The sequence below is a fragment of the Dipodomys ordii genome, unplaced genomic scaffold (genome assembly GCF_000151885.1).
Source record: "Dipodomys ordii isolate 6190 unplaced genomic scaffold, Dord_2.0 Scaffold7, whole genome shotgun sequence".
NCBI classification, from domain to species: Eukaryota; Metazoa; Chordata; class Mammalia; order Rodentia; family Heteromyidae; genus Dipodomys; species Dipodomys ordii.
In genome coordinates this window covers 15,486,616-15,506,025 of record NW_012267223.1, presented here as the reverse complement: position 1 = coordinate 15,506,025, position 19,410 = coordinate 15,486,616, and positions in this window count along the sequence as shown.

Sequence of the window (19,410 nt, the reverse complement as noted above, 5' to 3'; positions counted from 1 at the left end):
TTACAGGAGGAAAGAACATTATAAAATGGTCACAAGGAAGGATCACACCATGAACTTGTATTAAAAAGTCTTTAGTGCCACTTTGTGCCACACAGGAAGCCTAGGTTCCTATGCATTCCTGCATACAGCTCATTGGATTGAATTGGCTTTAGATAACCATTGCTTTGAAACTGCACTCATGCTATTCCTGCCCTCTTAATGACTAAAGCATTTCCTACCTGATAATTACTATTATTTCACTCACAAGAGAATAGTTTGTAACAATGGACAATGATAAACTTTGGTTATAGTCATCATGGTCTCCTATATAAACATCTCAATCTAGAGACAATCTTATATTACATGTGGATACATGTATGCATGCATAAAAACACAGACACATTTGCTGCACTTTGAGACTCACCAAGCTCAGTTATACACTTATAGGAATCTCCCCTCTTCCTTCAGCCTATATTCTGAAATGCATAGCCAATATAACCTTTCCTATTTCAATCTAGAATCCATGGTCCTACATCAGGAATGCCCTACCATATAACTGTCATGGTGATATAGCTTGCAAACTTGTCACCCCTAGATTCAGTACTAATCCATATTTTAATATTTTAGATATTGTCTTATTTTATGGCATGAAAAAAATCAATAAATGTTGCTTGAGTTGCAAATGTTGCTTGAATTACAAAGAAGCAGAGTCTGTGCAAACTTCAGTACCCTATAACTAAGGTAAGGTCCTAAGCATGTTCACAAGACTTTGTGGCAAGGCAGGAACATCTACTATGTACTCCATCCATAGTGATAAATGTTTTCAAAGTGATAAGTGTTGTCATATGTTTTTGAACCTATGAATAAGCATCCACTGAGCTCAGAGAGCAGAGAAGTATTTGTAATTGAGTAGGCAAGAAAAGTTTATTCTCAATGGTTCTCATACTTATGGCTCCTACACTAGGTCCAGACTAATAGTGAAAAGTGTGGTTTGGCAAGAGGGAGAAATCAGAACAGACACGAATAGCGAGATTAAATTCTGGGGAGATAACAGCAAACTACAGACTGATATATGTGGACTGAGCAAGGGGACAGAATCTGAAGGACAACTTTCCAGCAACAGACACAGGGCAATTTCTTGAATGAATCTGTGTGTTAAATCACAGGCTCTGCTTCATTTTCCCTTCATCTTCCAGCAGTAAATTCTCAACATTAAATGAGAGACCAGTGAAGTTATCTATATATCAGCTTTTAAAACCCGGCTTAAGTTGAATCCCACTGAAACTAAAGAAGTCATGGCAAATCACAAAGGCTTCTCTTAAACACTGGATTTGAAGCAGAGGATTGCGTTGGTTTTATGACAGCTGGTTTAAAAATGAAAGCCCTGGAGTACTGAGGTTTCAGCCATCAGAAAGAGATTCAATTGCGAAAACAAAAAATATTTTAAAAAAGAGAAAATTAAGAAAAATACAAAGATATTTATATAAATATGAATTTATTGTTTTGTATGTATATATACATATGTGTATATATACACACATACACGTGTGTGTATGTATATATATGCATGTATATATATGCTGACACTGGAGTATATACTTGATGGAGAATTACTTAAGAATTTGTTTTCATTCAGCCAAGACAATTAAACAGGGTGTCTCTGATAATAAGAGCAAAAGAAGAATTATTTTAATTCTGTAGCATCTTAGCCTATTGAATTTAAGAGACAAAACATGGATATTTAGTCAGGATATTACTATTCAAATGCTCTATCTACCACAAGTTATTTCTGTAGAAGTTTTATTGACATCGTTAAATATTCTTGGCACAGGTATCTCAGATCCTTAAACATATATAAATCATATATACAATATATGTATAAGTATTTATATATAAGTAAGCATATAAAATCATATATTAGAAATAACAACTTACACGGTGGATATTTCCTATTTTGTTTTCCTAATTCTGATGGCAATAGAGTGCTGTACTACATTTAATGATGGAGTTCCTTTCTTTTCTGTCAATATGCATTATTCCACCGATGTCCTTGGAAAAAATAAAGTGCTTTTTTATGTGGAATTAAATGTGCACTCAGAATGGAAAATTGCATGTGTTTTCTGTGGAAACAAATAGCATCCAGCAGTGAAATACATTTCTTTATTACTATAATTCCCATATAAGTACAAACATTCATTTACTTGTGTTTTTTAAACTTCCCTTCCTAAATGGCTTCTTTACCTATATATAGTGCACATACAGGGGAGCTTTCATCTAAAATTTTATTTCTGATTAAAAACATTCTTATTAAAGGCAATAAGGTAGATGAAAATTTTTTGCCAACTGTTTTCTGAGACTTGTGTTTTTATTTAAACTCCTTGAGCCTCACAGATCTATTTTTTTTTGTTAAGAAAGAAAATCCCAATTTCATGCTCGAAAGAATTTTATCAAATGTTTATAAACACAAAATTCATTCCTGTTACACATCCATGTACCAATAACACACACACACACACACACACACACACTTTCTGTTTCTTCATGCAGCCTGATCTAGATAACCAGATGGAAGCTATTTCACATGAATTATCCCAGGGGATATATTTCATGGAATAAATAGGAACTTTGAACCATTCTGTTTCTGGGTGTTTAGTTTGCAGACATAGACATTCCAGAAAGCAATACAAAGTAAAATTAATTCCACTATCCTACTCAAATGATTTCTAATCAACCACTGGGATTTAGTCACCTGGTTAGTATCCAGTTAATGACAGGACATAGCTATCCGCATTCATGCTTGGCTAAAACTCACGTAAGTTTAACTATTGATAAAAACACATTCATGAAAAGAGCATTATTTTGTAAAAAATATTTGCACTAGAATGTTGCATATATATGCATGTGATTTGTCCTAATTTACTCTGTAAATTCTATGAGGTTGATGTTTAAAATTCAGTCTTAGAACACTAGCAGGAGCAACAAGCAGAAACTTTTAAAATGCAAACCCCACTGTAGAGCTACTGAATAAGATGTTTTGAGTATAGGGATATACCAACTTGAAGTAACAAGCCCTCCAAGACATTCTGTGTTACCCTACTTACAAGATACAACACCCTTTTTTGACAAAAACTCTGGAGAAGATTGTAATACATGGACCATCCCTCAATACAGTAATGGCTGTATATAACAAACCTACAACCACTGTTATGTTTTTCACTGTTCACCATTCATCTAAAGTCACCCCTCCCTGCTGAAATCAGCAACAAGACATGGGTGTACACTCTTCACTCCTCTTCAACATAGTTTTGAACTTCCTAGCAAGAGCATTAAGGCAAGAGTAAAAAAAAGGTATTCAAATAGGAAAAGAAGTAAAACTATCCCTATTTGCAGATGACATAATACTTTGCTTAAAGGATCCCCCAATCCCCTCCCACAAGCTATTAGAGCTGACCCAACATTTTGGAAAAGTTGTAGAATAATAAATCAACCACAAAAATCAGTAGTTTTCTGTATGCCAATGAGATGAAATCAGAAAAACAATCCCCTTTGCAGTTGCCTCAAAAACAAAAAAATACCTGGGAATGAACAGGACCTTTATAGTGAAAACTTTAAACATTTGAAAAAGGAACTAGAAGAAGACTTAATGAAATTTTACACTGTGAAAATGGCAATACTGCTGCCTAAAGCAATTTACAAACTCAATGCAATTCCCATCAAAATCCCAAAATCATTGTCCTGTAATGAGATATAGAAACCAATCTGAAAATTCACACAGAATAACATAAGACTCCAGATAGCAAGAACAATCCTTAGCAGCAAAACATGTTGGAGGAATAACAATTCCAAACCTGAAACTTTATTATAGAACTATAGCAATGAAAACATCTTGTTACAGTCACAAAAATAGGCCCAATACCCAATGGAAGAAGAAAACCTGGATATGAATCCACAGATGTTTAGCCATCTAAAATTCCATAAGGGAGCCAAAAATATAAGCTGGAAGAAAGACAGCCTCTTCAACAAATGGTGTTGGCAAACTGGATATTCACATGCAGAAAACTGAAACTAGAACTCCATATGTCACCTTGCACCAGCATCAATTCAAAATGGATCAAAGACCTCATTATAAGGCCAAAAATCATGAAACATTTATAGGAAAGAAGAGAAGAGGGGAAAGGCTAGAGCTCCTGGGCATAGGTCAACATTTTCTAAGTAAAAATCTAGGACCAAAACAAAAAAAAATGATTATCAAATTTAAAAGTTTCTTCTTGGCAAAGGAAACAGCTAACTAAATTTAAAAAAAATCACAGAATGGGAGAAGATTTTTAACATTTACCCTTCAGATAAGGGCCTAATATCTAAAGTATACTTATAGCTCAATAACTTGAACTCTCAAAAATAAATGTTCAAATAGCAACCTAATTAATAAAAAGCTTAATGACTTAAACAGAAATTTCTCAGAAGAAGATGTACATATGGCTAATAGATATATGAAGAAATTTTCAGCATCTCTCTCCATAAAGAAAAAGAAAATCAAAACAATGTCGAAATTCTACCTCCCCCCAGTTAGAATGGCTATTATCAAGAAAACTAACAATAACAAATGCTGGTGTGGAGTGGCCAAGAGAATTCTACTATATTTCTGTTGGGAATGTCAGCTTGTTCAAACACTCTGGAAAGCAGTTATGGAAGGTCCTCAAAAAATTAAACATAGAGCTTCCCTGTGAACCAGCAATTCTACTCCAGGGCATTTATCCAACAGAACACAAACAAGGTTTACACTAAAGCTACCAGCACAACCTTGTTCATTGAAGCATTATTTACCATAGCCAAGACATAGCATCAGCCAATCCAATGGACTAACAAATTAAGAAAATGTATATATACACAGGGAATTTTACTTATCCATTAGAAAGAAAGATATTGTACCATTTGTAAGGAAATGGATAGACTTGCAAATATTACATTAAGTGAAATAACCCAAAGAAACATGGGTTGCATCATTTCCCTCATTTGTGGGAGCTAAATTGTGTCTATAAATCTGGAAGTAAACACACTGAGTGGTACCCAAGCTGTTATAAATCAAGTAACCAAAGTATAATAGACTGTGAAAAGTGCATATAGTAAGAATAATTCTTTAAATGACTAAGTCAAAGTCCAACAAAGTATGTGCCAGGAAATAGGTACTTTTAAAATGGGAAGCAGGTGGCAAGGGGAGAGGGGTAGAAGAATGAATGGGACAAATAAATAGAATATAGGTACGAATGCATTGTGTATGTCACAGAATTGAGAAAAAATAAGGCACAGGGATTGTGGAAGGGGGGTGAAAATGTTGGAAGGATGACACAGGTCAAGATGCATTGTCTACATAAATTGCTTTGTTAAATGACAAAAAGAAATTCAATACGTGACCTAAAAATCAAGAAAAGCAAGAGAAGGGGTCTGTGGGGACAGTGGGTGACAATATTAAAAGGGTGACATAGATCAAGAGGCACTGTATTCATAAACAGCTCTGTTGATTTGCAACTCCTCTGTAAAACTACTTAAAAAATAAAAATGTGCTTTCAGCAAAAGACTAATTCTATCGAAGAGACTAAGGAAGTTGTCTTCTGTAGGTGTGTTCCAGTAAGTGCTTCCTGCTATCATCATCATCTTAATAAGCTACTGGAATCTAATCCCTGCTCAGCATCTGCTTTTCAGGGTAGTTCAATTTATGACAAAGTATTCCCGATTTGTCAACCTACATGTGTGTATGCACATGCACACATATGTGTATGCAACACACACACACACACAATGTAGTATAGCTTTAACAACATGCTTTCATGGCAGGCATTTATAATGGATCAAGCCATGTTTCATGTTTGTTTCCCTTCCTTGAACATGAGTTCTGAAGGTTTTCCTTACTTGAGCATAAGCAGTTAAGGCGAAGGACTGTAAGTCATGATTTATCTGTGTGTCTGCTGAACCAAGGACTGTACAATCAAATAACTCATGTTCTTGTAAGAGTTGTGCAAGCACATGGTTGTGCAACAAATGTGGAGGCAGATAAATGTAATGTTATTAAATGGTTTTCATTGATATTGATGAAAATATTCCAAAAGTGAAGGCTGAATCAACATATGCTTTGCATAACTAGTAGAGACAGAAATTCCAGGTTCATCAGGTTAATGAAAGGTGATTTAAAGTAGTTAAAATTATACTGCTATTGCAGAATACAACCAACTGTCCACTTTATGCAAACTATACAGGGAAGTCTTAATTTTTGGTAATGTTATTCATAAAATATTTCTGAGAATTGACTCAGAACTAAATGCATAGAGGAACTCTCATTCCTATAGCATTGTTATATTTGAAGAGGATGATGCATTATGTTCATGTAAGAAAATGTGTTGCTGCAAGTGTCTTTGAAGCATTTATAAAATTATTTTTCAATAGGAACTGAGATTTCAAGGTTAGAGTCAGGTACTTTGGTGAAGAAAACATACAAATGAAAACAGTACCCAACTCCCAGGGAGGATAAAGGTCAAGACCATATTGCCGTATCAAATAAATAAGAAATAGTTTGAAATTATATTTTTCTAAATAAGAATGTCTTTATTGCAAGGAGCTATTCATTTCTAAAGAACAGTTTGTATGACACAAATCCTCATTTGCTACCTACTAGTTTTTCTTTTTATAATACTTTAAATAGGTATCGTGATTTATAATAGTGCCCAGAACCTCCCTGTTAAAGAGAAATGTCTTCAGAAGAAATGTATTATTATCTATATTTCTTCCTTTGCATTAATTTTCCTTTGGTTACTGCAAACATTAAAACAGGATATATGGACAGTATAATTATCATACTTAACACTCTCCAGAAATACTGTATATTGAATTTGAAATAGGCTAGGGAACTTATTAGGCTATTGCTAAAACTTACAGCACTCTACCAAATCTATTTTTTTAAAGTATGTGAAATATATTGTAGCTGAGTTTTGCTAGTGAAACTTAGGGGATGCAGAAGTTTCATTTATTTTTGAAGATAATATCATATGCTCTAATCCAGAGTTGTTTGTTGTTTCTCCCCCTCCCAGCCCTCCTTGAAGAATAACCACAGAGAGACCAACAAGATTGCTATTTGTATTGGATATAATGTACATCCCACCTTTCTCCTATGTCTCCACTCATTTGCATTTCCTTATAGCTCTACCCATTTTCCTTGCACTCATATTAATATACACCATTTCCTTGTCTGCACTGTCTGTTGAACACTGCAGTGTTTCCTCACATCCTAAATTGGAAAATTCACCAAAATCTATCCAACATTAAGAAATAAACTTGCTCTTGATCTTTTTTAATTTTCTGCACTTCTTTGTTTAAAGGCTGACACCCATTTCCCATTTCCTTTAAATTTCACCACCATGATGAGGATATCTGGTTAACATGTGCTTTCTTGCAATGTTTGTACTTACATAAGTTCCCTTATATAATACTCATAAGCATTAGCCACACTTCATAAAAATTAAACAAAAGGAAAGATTCTCTTTCTCTCTCTCTTTCCACATAGCTCCTGAATGGTTAAGATGAAACAACCTACATCCCTATTTCTTTCCAATAAAAGGAGTTCTTCAGCAGGTATCTTTGCAAAAAGTTAAGAAACAAGTAACAGTTTTAAGTTCTTCCTTGCTGACCCAGTTTCTTTTCACTCGGGATTTTCTGGAATTCTTTGTTTTGATGATTGGAGAGTTGAATTTTACAAATTTAGCATTTGCTCTAAAAGATCATATTTTGAGCCCCAAAGCTGAGCTAGAAGTTTGAGGTGATCCGATGCACACTTTCTGAATCATTTTTCTTTTTCAACCTGGAAAAACTGAAGAAAGACACTCCCCCCAAAGGACTGAAGTAAAATACATCAACACTTGCCTTAGCCTGGAATAAAAATGATATGGCAACAACACTTTCTCTTTGGAGCTACTGCAAATTAAAAGAAAGAACTCAGCAAGCAGTTGGTGATGTTTTGTTGCAACAAAAAAGGGAAAAACCATCAAATGTTTCTGCTGAGTGAAAGAACCAACAGGAAATTTAAATATATGTAAGAATTACAAAGCACTTTTGGAAGCTGGGGACTGGGATTTTAGAGGCAAATATCAAGATGGTGGAAAGCCAATGATCTGATGGGTGTGTCTAATAAAGTAACAGGATGAATCAATATTTTTCAGCTTAACCATCAGTTAATGAACCTTTGAATTACAAATCATACACCAGATGAAGTAGTGTTTGCAGGCAGAGAGGTCAAACATGGTGGGCATGCCAAGATCAGAATAAAATTATTTTCACCAACTGCAAAAAAAAAAAAAACCCAGAGATGATACATCTTAAAATACATGTGGATGCTACAAGATGATTATTTGCTCCAACTGTGTCATTGTTGTCATAATAGTCATAATTGTCGTTGTATCATAATGGTCATTCTTTTGTTTCAGTCAGTCAGTCTTAGTGATTTGAAATGGTTTTCAAATCTTCTAGTGATGACATGGATAGAGGGCAAGTGTTAATTTAGTTTTATTTTTCTAAGAATAGAACCTTCTTTTAGTGAGCATTCCCAGACACTAGAGGAAATAGGAAAGAAGACAACTACAAAGAACTTTATTTGGTTATATCTAAAAGAAACCCAATGGAACTTCTGTAAAATTACTTATAAAATGACAAGACAGTGCTATGCTTGGAAAATTTCAGTTTATTTGTCTTCCAGGTTTATTTAAACATTGTCAAAGAACTTGAAAGTAAGCCTCTACAAAGGTAATCTACTGGATGATTTATTAGAGTCAAGCAGTTCAAATATTAGAAGTACCAAAAACCTATTTTTCACAATAACAGTCATTGTTTTAACATTTACTTAATCAAAATTATTAATTATTGAATCATCCTTTACTGAAATTTCACTTCTGTCAACATCGTAGTACAAAGTTTGTAGAGCATAAGAGCCAAAGGAAAATCATGGTAGCTAGAAGGATTTGAGCCACATACAATTTGGATGAGTTATAAAATAATTTTAGATATTCCCATTTTTGTATTCCCAGTCATGAATGGATCCCATATTTAGAAACTCTTGGCTACCAAGTTTTGTTTTTTGGCACTGCGTGCTTCTTTTCTTCATTAATAGAAAATATATAACATAACTATTAGAATCAGAAGTACCCACTTAGTCCAAAATAAATAGATATAATTCTACCTTAAAGCAAAGAAACTTCATATCTTAATTAGTCTGTACAATGTGATCATGAATAAAGTTACAAGTCTTGTTAGCATTTTGGATATTTTTAATTTTTTAAAACTTTATATCCAATTATTACTCTCTAAGAAATCTAGGCTCTCAGCTACCTCAAGCTATAAAGAGATTGTGGAACCCCGGAGAACAATTAATAAGTAACCAGAGTTGCAAGGAAGGTGAAGTCCAACCCACATCAACGATAATTAAGTTTTTATTGAACACCAGAATACAATTTATTTTTCTAATAAGCAGAGGGCATTTTAATATGTTTAGAATTTTATTGTTCTACTTATTTTTCATTTGTGTAATTTTTGTTTGATAAAACTATGAGAATCAGAACCTTCAGAACAGCTACTTTCCTATCTGAGGCACATCTTCTGAGGGGCTTACTTCTTTAATTAGCTTTGACTCATTAATCTTCACCTCTTCTGCTTTGTTTTCTTGTAGACCAGGACTGCCTCCAACATTTGTTCATCATATTAGCTGTTGATCTGATGTCTGTGTGTGTGTGTGTGTGTGTGTGTGTGTGTGTGTGTGTGCACTTGTAAGCATGTGTGAGTGCACACACAATAATAGCAATGATATTGAGGACTGAATTCAGGGCCAGGGATTTTTTTCCCTTAGCTTTTATTTTTACTCAAGGCTGCAAGCACTTGCGCTGCAGCTCCACTTCCCAGCTTTTCTTGCTGGTTAACTGGAGGTAAGTCTCTCATGGACTTTCCCTGGATGACTTCAAACATGAATTCTCAGATCTCAGCTACCTCAGTAAACTAAGACTACAGACAAACCATAAGCACCTGGCAATATTCCTTTGGTTAAAGTGACTCAAGCATTCCATTCCTGGGCTATATGATAATAATACAGCATTCCTAGTGTTGAACAATAAGCAATACCTGTGATCTCATTTATTCGATGTGTCTTCTATTCTTTTAGTCCATCATTCATTATTACAGTAAGATAATACTTCATATGGACCTGCCATTTTGGCTCCATTGAATTATATACTTCTATCTTCATTTCTTCCCTGAGTGACTCATATAGTTTTGTCCATTTTTGACTTTTAATACATTTTGGTCACTGGAGACTAAGTCTTACTAAAGAGAGAAGTAAAAACAAAATCTGACAACAAAATATATTGTGGGGAATTGATGATTGCATCATTGATGCTTGTATAAGGCTGTGTTCTAGGTATATTGGTTCCATGATGTTATGGCCTAAACTGATTAGCATTTATGGCCCTCAGATACATAGAGATCCTGAACTGTATACAGTTTAAATGAAATTTTGCCAATAACAACCCTGATAGCTCTCATATACATGAGTCAGAGATTGAATTGATTCATTTACACTTACAGAAAAGTGGGTGGATTTTTTGGTTGTTTTCCTATTAGCACCTTTTTTATGCAAGTCAATCAAGTATTTACTAAATAGACCAGACATTCTGGTGTTTAATCAAGATTGTCAACAAACTAGTAAGAGATACATAATACTGTTAGGAGACTGTTCAGCCCAGAAGACTGTTACTTAGGTTACCTAACAAATAACAAAGAACCATTTGTCATATCTTTTTAAGCAACCAGAAACCATTAAATCACTTCAATATATAGGTTATATCCTAGATTCTTTTTGAATAAAAAAGTTAGGATTATAGTATTTTAATACAGGATAAATTGAAGAAATATACCTTTAAAACTATAGTCTCACACCTGTAATCCTAGCTACTCAGGAGGCTGAGACCTAAAGATCACAGTTCAAAACTGTGTGAGATTCTTCTCCAATAAACTTCCAAAGAGGTAGAAGTGGATCTGTGGGTCAAGTTCATGGACAGTACCCAGGCATGTGTATGCACAGACACACACATGTGCGCACGCACACACACATACACACACACATACACAATGAAACTAAACAAAAAATAAATACCATTAACTTACAATCAAACAGACTTTGTTGCAGGTTCACACCATTTTCTGATAGGTTTAGAAACTGGAAGAGAGACAGGGAATGTGAGAAATGGTTGACGTATAAAAATTACCCTGCAGTCATAAAGATTTGTTATTAATACATTGCATTGATTTATGGAAGTTCTTAGTAAACATTCCAAAGAAATCTGCAGATGCTTCCATCTTTTAACTAAAACTAAGCAGCTATGTGTGCCTTGCATAGCAACATCTCATTATTGTCTTGCTTGCCTTCTACTTTCTTTTCACTATACTTCTAATTAACTCTGTGTCTTCTCCTTGGAGGAGATAAAGCAAAATCACGGGATTTAAAATAAGAAGAAATATATCCATACAAACATACAAACATGTGTGTGTGTGTGTGTGCAGCTGTAATTCATTGTCTTAGTGAACATGTAAAAAGAAATGCTTCATTTCAATCTATGCATCCATGCATAAAATGCTTGTGAGTGAGGCACGGAGACAGAGATTTATAATTGAAACTCCTAATAATGGTTACAGCTGGGAAGGACAATCTTATTCTTTGGAAGAGTTGTTGAGTACGTGGGGTGCTCTTGTGTCAGCCATTCTGCCATGAATCCACAGCATCAGCGTCTAGTACAGACCCTTTCTCCTCACATCCCCAACTGCCCAGGAAATTCTGGGCTTCTGATCACTCCCATCTGGGATTTATTTTTCAAGTTGTACGTTCACATTTCTGAATGCACCTGGAGGTGTAATAAGTGGGTTACAAAATAATATTTAAAACGAGAAGTGTGAATTCAGGTCAGATCTCAGCCAAAAGGATATTGTGTTTGGGGAGATGCCAGATTCGATCACGTGTATGTCTTTCTCTTCCCTGTTTGTAAAGTCTAGTTTTTTTTTTTTTGTATTCTAATTCCTCCATGATATGTTAAGTACTAATAGGACCACTTTCACATCTTGTCCATGATCTTGTTCATACTCTTAGGTTCACAACAGAAGAGTTAGGTAAGTGCTAATCTTCCCAGTTTCATACATTCGGAGAGGCTTGTAGCTTTCAAATCAAGGAGACAGAGTAAGTCGTCTCTCCATCACCAGATTGGGTTGCTTTTCCACAGCTGAGGCATCTTGCTACACTTCTACCACCTCTGCTTTCAAAGGAGTGGTTTCCTGGTCCCAGTGTGGTTTCTGGTTCTGATTTACCTGATCTACCACTTGAATACCACGTGGGACTTCCAGAGCCAGTTGGCAACAGAGAATACAATTCAGAGGGAAAGAATCACTGATGATCAATAACTGAAGCTGAGTAACCCCGCATCATACAAACCTCGCTGGCTCTGACTGGCTTTCCCATCCCGCTAATCCTCTTGGTGCCTCTTTGAACCATTCTTAGCATACTATTGCTTCCTTACATTATGTTGCTCTTATTTTAGGAAATCTTTTATGTTACCTGTTCAGTCACTGATATTTCTTACTCTGGCATTGCACGATTTTGTTTTCTCCCAGTCCTCCATATGTTCTCATTTATTTGCCCTGTCTATTTTCTGACATTCAGGTGAGCACCCCTCTTTTCTTCCCTCATGGCATTGATTTTGCTTTTTACAAAGGTCTCTCTATTCCATTATCTCTTCTGGTCGATTCAGACTATTTTTGCCTGTGAAAGCTCCCTCTTTACAAACATACAAAATGTTTTTGTTTTTATTCCACTTTCTGCTATTTGTCACTTGCAGAATATTTAATTATATCTCCTAAGTTTGCTTTCAAAGAGGATGGTTAGTTTAGGAAACAGTCAAGTCCCTTGATAACTTTGTCTGCTTTCTTGCTTACTTCTTACTCTCTTGCTTTTGGTGCCACTCCTGGGGCTTGAATTCAGGGCCTGTGCAATGTTCTTGAACATGTTAACTCAAGGCTAATGCTTTACCACTTGATCCACAGCTCCATTTCTGTTTTTTTTTGGTGGTTAATTAGAGATCTGAATCTCATGGACTTTCTTGCTCAGGCTGGCTTCAAACTGTGATCCTCAGATCTCAGCTTCAGGAGTAGTTAGAATTACAAGCTGAGCCACCAGCACCTAGCCACTTTCTTTAGGAAATGAAATAAGCAAGTTTGATTATTTGTTGTTCCGGACATGAGAGACATATTGCATTTAAAATAATAATTATTAATTTAAACAAACCTAAGGATAAAGAATAAGAATTATTTTAAGTAACTGCTAGGTACTATATATTGAATGCTCATCAAGCACCAGACAATATGCAGATATTTGTGAAATGTTAGTGATACTAATAAATATTTATTGGGTGTATTTATCCCAGGAAGTTTCTATGTAGGTTATTCAAACAACATTCCCGTATTCAGAAATTGCTGATGCTATGACATACTATATGAGTTCTCTCCATTTTCAAATGAGAAGCTAAGGTAAAGATGAAAGTGAATGACTTGGCCACAGCTGGGAAGAGGAAGAATCAGGATGTGAATTGCTCTCTACACATGTCTGTGAGTATCATTATTGTTGGTTGAAATGTGCTCTCTGCTTTCCCATCCAGAAGACAAATTATAGTCCACCAAAGAAAACACCTATGTTCCAATTTACCTAAGAAGTTCATCTAGAGAACTATTTAGATTGTTTCATCCCTCTTTTGCAGAATCTAGAGAACTATCTAGATAGTTTCATCCCTCTTTTGCAGAATCTACTTGCTCTTATGTGATGGAAATGCTTCACATGCATCAATTCAGTGGCACTTTGTTCCTGCCTTCTGGCTCTCCGTGTAAAAAACAAAGAAGAAAAGTAGGATCTACACTTTTATTTTCATTATTTATTTTATTATGTATTTATTTATTTTGAATCTATAGTCACATTTTCTTCATGTACTCTTCTGTGTAGGACATATTTCTGTTTCCTCCTCATACCTATATTAAAATAGCATAAGCAGAAGTTTTACGATAGGACACTGTACTTATGGAAGCAAAGGAGAGTGCAAATTTTCAGTTCCAGGCCACAGTTTTTTTCTTTCTTTTGACTTAAGCTTATTAAGTTTATTAATTCATTAATAACCTCAATTTTACAAAAATGTCCCACCTTATGTCTCCAAAAGTCTAAAATGTATAAAGACTACTACCCTGACTCCGGTGACATTGTCACCATTCGGACCTAACATGTTAACTTTAAAGAAAAAAAATCACCTTCGAAAAAATTCTTGGGAGGGAAAGCGGGAGAAAATGAGGGAGGAGATGACACTGTTGGAAAAAAAATTTACTCATTACCTTATTTATGTAACTGTAACCCTACTATACGTCACCTTTACAATAAAATAAAATCAAATAAAGAAAAAACTCTGTAGAGTCTCCAACATTCTCTTAGACAATTTAGCTAGTGAAAGGTAATCTCTGTTTCACCAATATCCTTTGATGTATTTCTCAATGTAGGTACCCAGTACAAGTTTATTGAAATGCATTAGAAGAAATTAACCTCCAGATGATTACTGATGGCTAATAAATTATTATCATCTGTAATATAAAGTATCCAGAAGTCTGAGGACCTTGGCAGATAATTGAGAAAACTGGTTGTATATTAATTCAAAGTATCTACCATTTATTCCTATTTATTTTTTTCCATTTTAATGTTCTTGAAGCTTTGTGTTTTGTTTTGTTTGTTTGTTTTTTGGTCGGTCGTGGGGCTTGAACTCTGGGCCTGGGCACTGTCCCTCAGCTCTTCAGCTCAAGGCGAGCACTCTACCACTTGAGCTACAGCACCACTTCCGGTTTTCTGGTGGTTTATTGGAGATAGGAGTCTCACAGTCTTTCCTGCCCGGGCTGGCTTTGAACAGCGATCCTCAGATCTCAGCCTCCTGAGTAGCTAGGATTAAAGGCGTGAGCCACCAGCGCCCGGCAAGCTTTGTGTTTTTTAAGACAGGATGTCACTACCCTGATTTCATAGAGATATTCTATGGTAGTGTCAAAACTTGACGTTAGTACTTTTTATATTTAGAACTCTTGTTTTTCTCACTTAGTTTTTGTTCATGTGTTTGATATTGATGTGTGACATTCCAGAACAAGTTGTTGAAATTGTTCTTTAATCTATTGAATTGTTTATTAAAATTGTTTATTAAAAACAAGTGTATATTTGCATTTCAGAATTCAACATTTTTTTTATTCTTACCCTAATCCTCTTTGGTTATTTTTGCATACTAGTTTGTCAATATATGCTTATGATAGTAGCTGGATTCCTTATGTTCATTATGTTCCTCTCATATAAGTAAAACCTAACATGATTGCATGGATTACATTTAAAACTCATAAAAGGAAGAAAACGTAGAAAGAAACAAAGGAAATTTTGTAGAATTCTAATACACTCATTTCATTTTTAAGCTTCACCTCTAGCAAAGGTCTTTCTACAAATTAGACACAGTAACATACAACTCTAGAGCTTCTACTCTTCTTATTTGCCACTTCTCTGTATTAAGTTATAAATTTCTTTTGGTGATGAGAGAAAGAGATATATGTTTGCTTGGAATAAGAATTTTAAAGAAATATCGGATCCACATCTAAGAACATGAGTGTCTTGAGACTTGTAGCGTAATGCTATTAGGTGTTCTTGGAATAAGAGTAGCTCTGGACATTTCTTTCTGATTATGCCAAACCTAACATAAGCTGAGCTGTTCTCCTTCTACCAAACATTCTTTGAAGAAAACTGAGTAATGGAGCTACAATAATTTCATTAGTGTAATATTTATGTTGTCATTCTTAAACTTGTTCAGATTCTGTTAACGATACTTTTTAAATTATTGTTTTAAGTATTCAAAGTTCTCCAGTGCATATTTTCTGGCTCTTTTAAACTTGAATAAAATTCACTAATCATATTACATACAAAAATCTCATTGTGTGGATACCCATGGAACACATCTATAATGGGATATTTTATGAATTAATTGTAGCTAGAATGACTCCTAAAATTCTGATATTATTAAGCATAAGAAGTCATCTTTAGGAGTTCCCTTATATAATGTGTCATATTCCTTTTTTAAAAAAAATGTTGGTTGTGGGGCTTGGACTCAGGGCTTGGATTCTGTCCCTGAGTGTTTTTGTTCAAGGCTAATGCTCTATCACTTTAAGCCATAGCTCCACTTCCAGTTTCCTGGTGGATAATTGGAAATAAGAGTCTCACAGACTTTCCTGTCCAGGGTTAATCTGAACTGTGCTCTTCAGATCTCAGCCTCCTGAGTAGCTAGGATTACAGATGTGAGTCCCCTGTGCCCAGTGGTCTCATATTTCATGGATTCTTTTCTTTACTAAGTTCCATCCTGGGGTTGATAGAATCCATTTATGTGTCTTCTTCTACAATCATTATTCATAATTCTGTGAAGTTGTTGACTCTAGAGTTGTAGTAGTATCTCACACTTCCCAATAGACTTACAAATTAATGATTTGCTAGGAAAATATATTCACATTCATTCAAGTAAACTTATTGGGAAATAATGAAAATAACCAAGGTAGGAAGGCAACACTGTGCAAATAATAACAGCAATAATCCATGTGGATAGTTTTAGGCCTCTCTAGGAATTTCATATTTGTTTTTGTAGCTCCTCTCAGGAATTTCTTTTCTAATAAGAATACCTTCCTCATTCCTGATCTAAATTACTCTTGCTTCAAGTATATTTATTCTTTTTTTTTTCATTTAAAACATAGGGGGAAAATAACCAGACATCTTCCTTTAGACTTTTCAAGTCATTTTGAATTTGTCTTGCTTCAAACATTTTACAACATTAAGTCTTATTTTATAATTGAGAAGTAAAACGTCATATTACAAATCAACTAAATAAAAGTCTAGTTGATTACCTTAAGCTGTAAATTATAACTTATGCCATCACTGTGTAACTTCAAAATCTCTGTCTTTTAGTTATGTGTCAAGTTTTATTCAGCTTCCCTTTATACTTCTATTTATTTTTCTGTGCACAGTTATGGACTGAATACTGATATGACTCTCTAAGTGAATTCTTATAGTTTTATTTTACCTTGACATCTGTCTTTATTATATTAGACTAACATCAGACACAGGGCCCAGTTAGCTTTGACACAGTTCTAGACCTCTTCCTGACTCCTTAGTGTGGTCCATCCATGTATCTCTCTCCTCTATAGAGTTACCTCCTAGTGACCATCTAACTAGGAGATAACTATAACATGCTTCTATAAGTAGCCATTGGATCAAGCTCTTACATCATAATTTTTAACCTCCCAGTCACATGAATTCCTAGAACTCCCTGATGCTTGCTTTTATAGCCACCAAGTAAAATTTTCGCTAAAAAATATTTTTGGCTGGCACTGGTGATTCAGTGCATGTAATCCTAGCTACTCAGGTGGTTGAGATCTGAGGATTTCAGTTCAAAGCCAGGCCGGGCAGGAAAGTCCATGATACTCTTATCTCCAATTATCTCCAGAAAACCGCCGTGGCTCAAAGTGCCAGAACACTAGAAGTAGAAAAGTTTGGGGACAGTCCTCAGGCCCTGAGTTCAAGCCCCATGACTGAATAAACAAAAAGAAAAAGAAAAATTTGTATAATTTCCTAGACCCACCTAAAGACCTTGGCCATAGATCCTTTACTCTCTGACTAGGGTCTCTATGATTTCCCTGTGTATGCCTTCTAGCTTTCCAATGTAACACGCAAGAACTAAAGGGAATACAATCTTTATTTCTATCTCTGTTTTAGTCATTGAAGTGGTCCTCTCCATTTTGAGGTTCCTCAGTGAAAATAACACCCCAGTCTAATGTGATGAAGCCTTACCTTCAATATCATAATATTTGGAAGTACGGTCTTTGGAAAACACTTAGAATGGAGTCATGAATGAGGGTTTTTATGATAGAATAATAGATCTAGAAGAAATTAACTTCTGTTATGTAAGCCACATGGTTCAGATTACTACTTCACTACCTTATGTCAAACTGAATGTCAGGTGGTTTGCATAATATACATAATATATCAAAACAAGCCAAAAAAGGTGAAATTGAAGTTTAAAACAAAAGGAAGAAGAAAGACTTACATCTATTTGATTTCAAAAGATTCTACTTATTTTGTTTGACATATGACATATATTTAGCCTGAAGTGTTCTATACACCAAAGCAAACAGGAAATACAATTAGTTAACTAGATCTCAGTGACTGTTAGATAAGGAGAAACACAGGTTTACACTCATTTGGGCCTTCTTTCTGCTTTTGCATCCTTTCTCTGGCTCTGTGCATTGTTAATCATTCCTTCATCATAATCTCTTCTATCAACCAATTCAAGCTTACTGTTTTCATTCTTGCAACACTAAACAAGTCATATCATTATCTCTTGTATTTCTTGCACTCCTTAATGCAAGGAAAGTCCATAAAATGAAGGAAACTTCACCCAAAGCATTGTGGCAATATTGGGCATTGTTCACCAATAATTTACATTAGATCATGAATAAACTTTTCACTATCTCTTAAAAGAGAGATGAACTCTTACTTTTCAAATTACAACACAGATATCTCAGATATGCAAGATGCTAGAAATTATATGACAAAACATTCTTGTCTTCAAGCATAATTTTCTCTCGAATGAATACACTGGTTAAATTGTTGTTAGAAGGTATTTGTTCATGTTTGTGTTGGCTCAAGACTCCATTTGTATCTTACATTGCTTTTAGTGTTACAATGTAAAGGCTGACTAGAGATCATGGACCTGTCATTGGAAAGTGATTGTCCTGTTGGTGATAAACATGCAGAATTAAAGCTTCCCATGGGTCACTAGCAGGTTTCCCAAGAAGTCTGAATGATGCTACTTATACAGAGGTAGATGTTTTTAACATTCAACAACCTGCACATTCAAATCTCTTATATTATTTAAATTAGATGTGCATGCCCCTTGTTAGGACAATGTCTTGTAGTCACTAATTTACAATGAAATGTGTTATTAAATTGGTTTCACCTGGAATCACTCTTTCATCTTTTTCTCATTTTGGATTGGAAACTCTGACAAGGTCCTGCAGCTACCCTGCCCAAAATAGTTGATCACCTTGGATTTTCACCACTGTTACCCCTTTTCTCCAAATAATTTGCTTATGAGTAGCAGAAATACAAAAAAAGTCTCCAAATATTAGTGTGCTAGTACATGTACTAGGAAGAGGTAAAAGTTCCAAGTCTCTAATCACATGGTTATGACTTTGACCACAACTTCCTCTTCAGGTTTTATAGAAGCTTTCCGATAATTACCTCAATAACATAAACTCAACTGT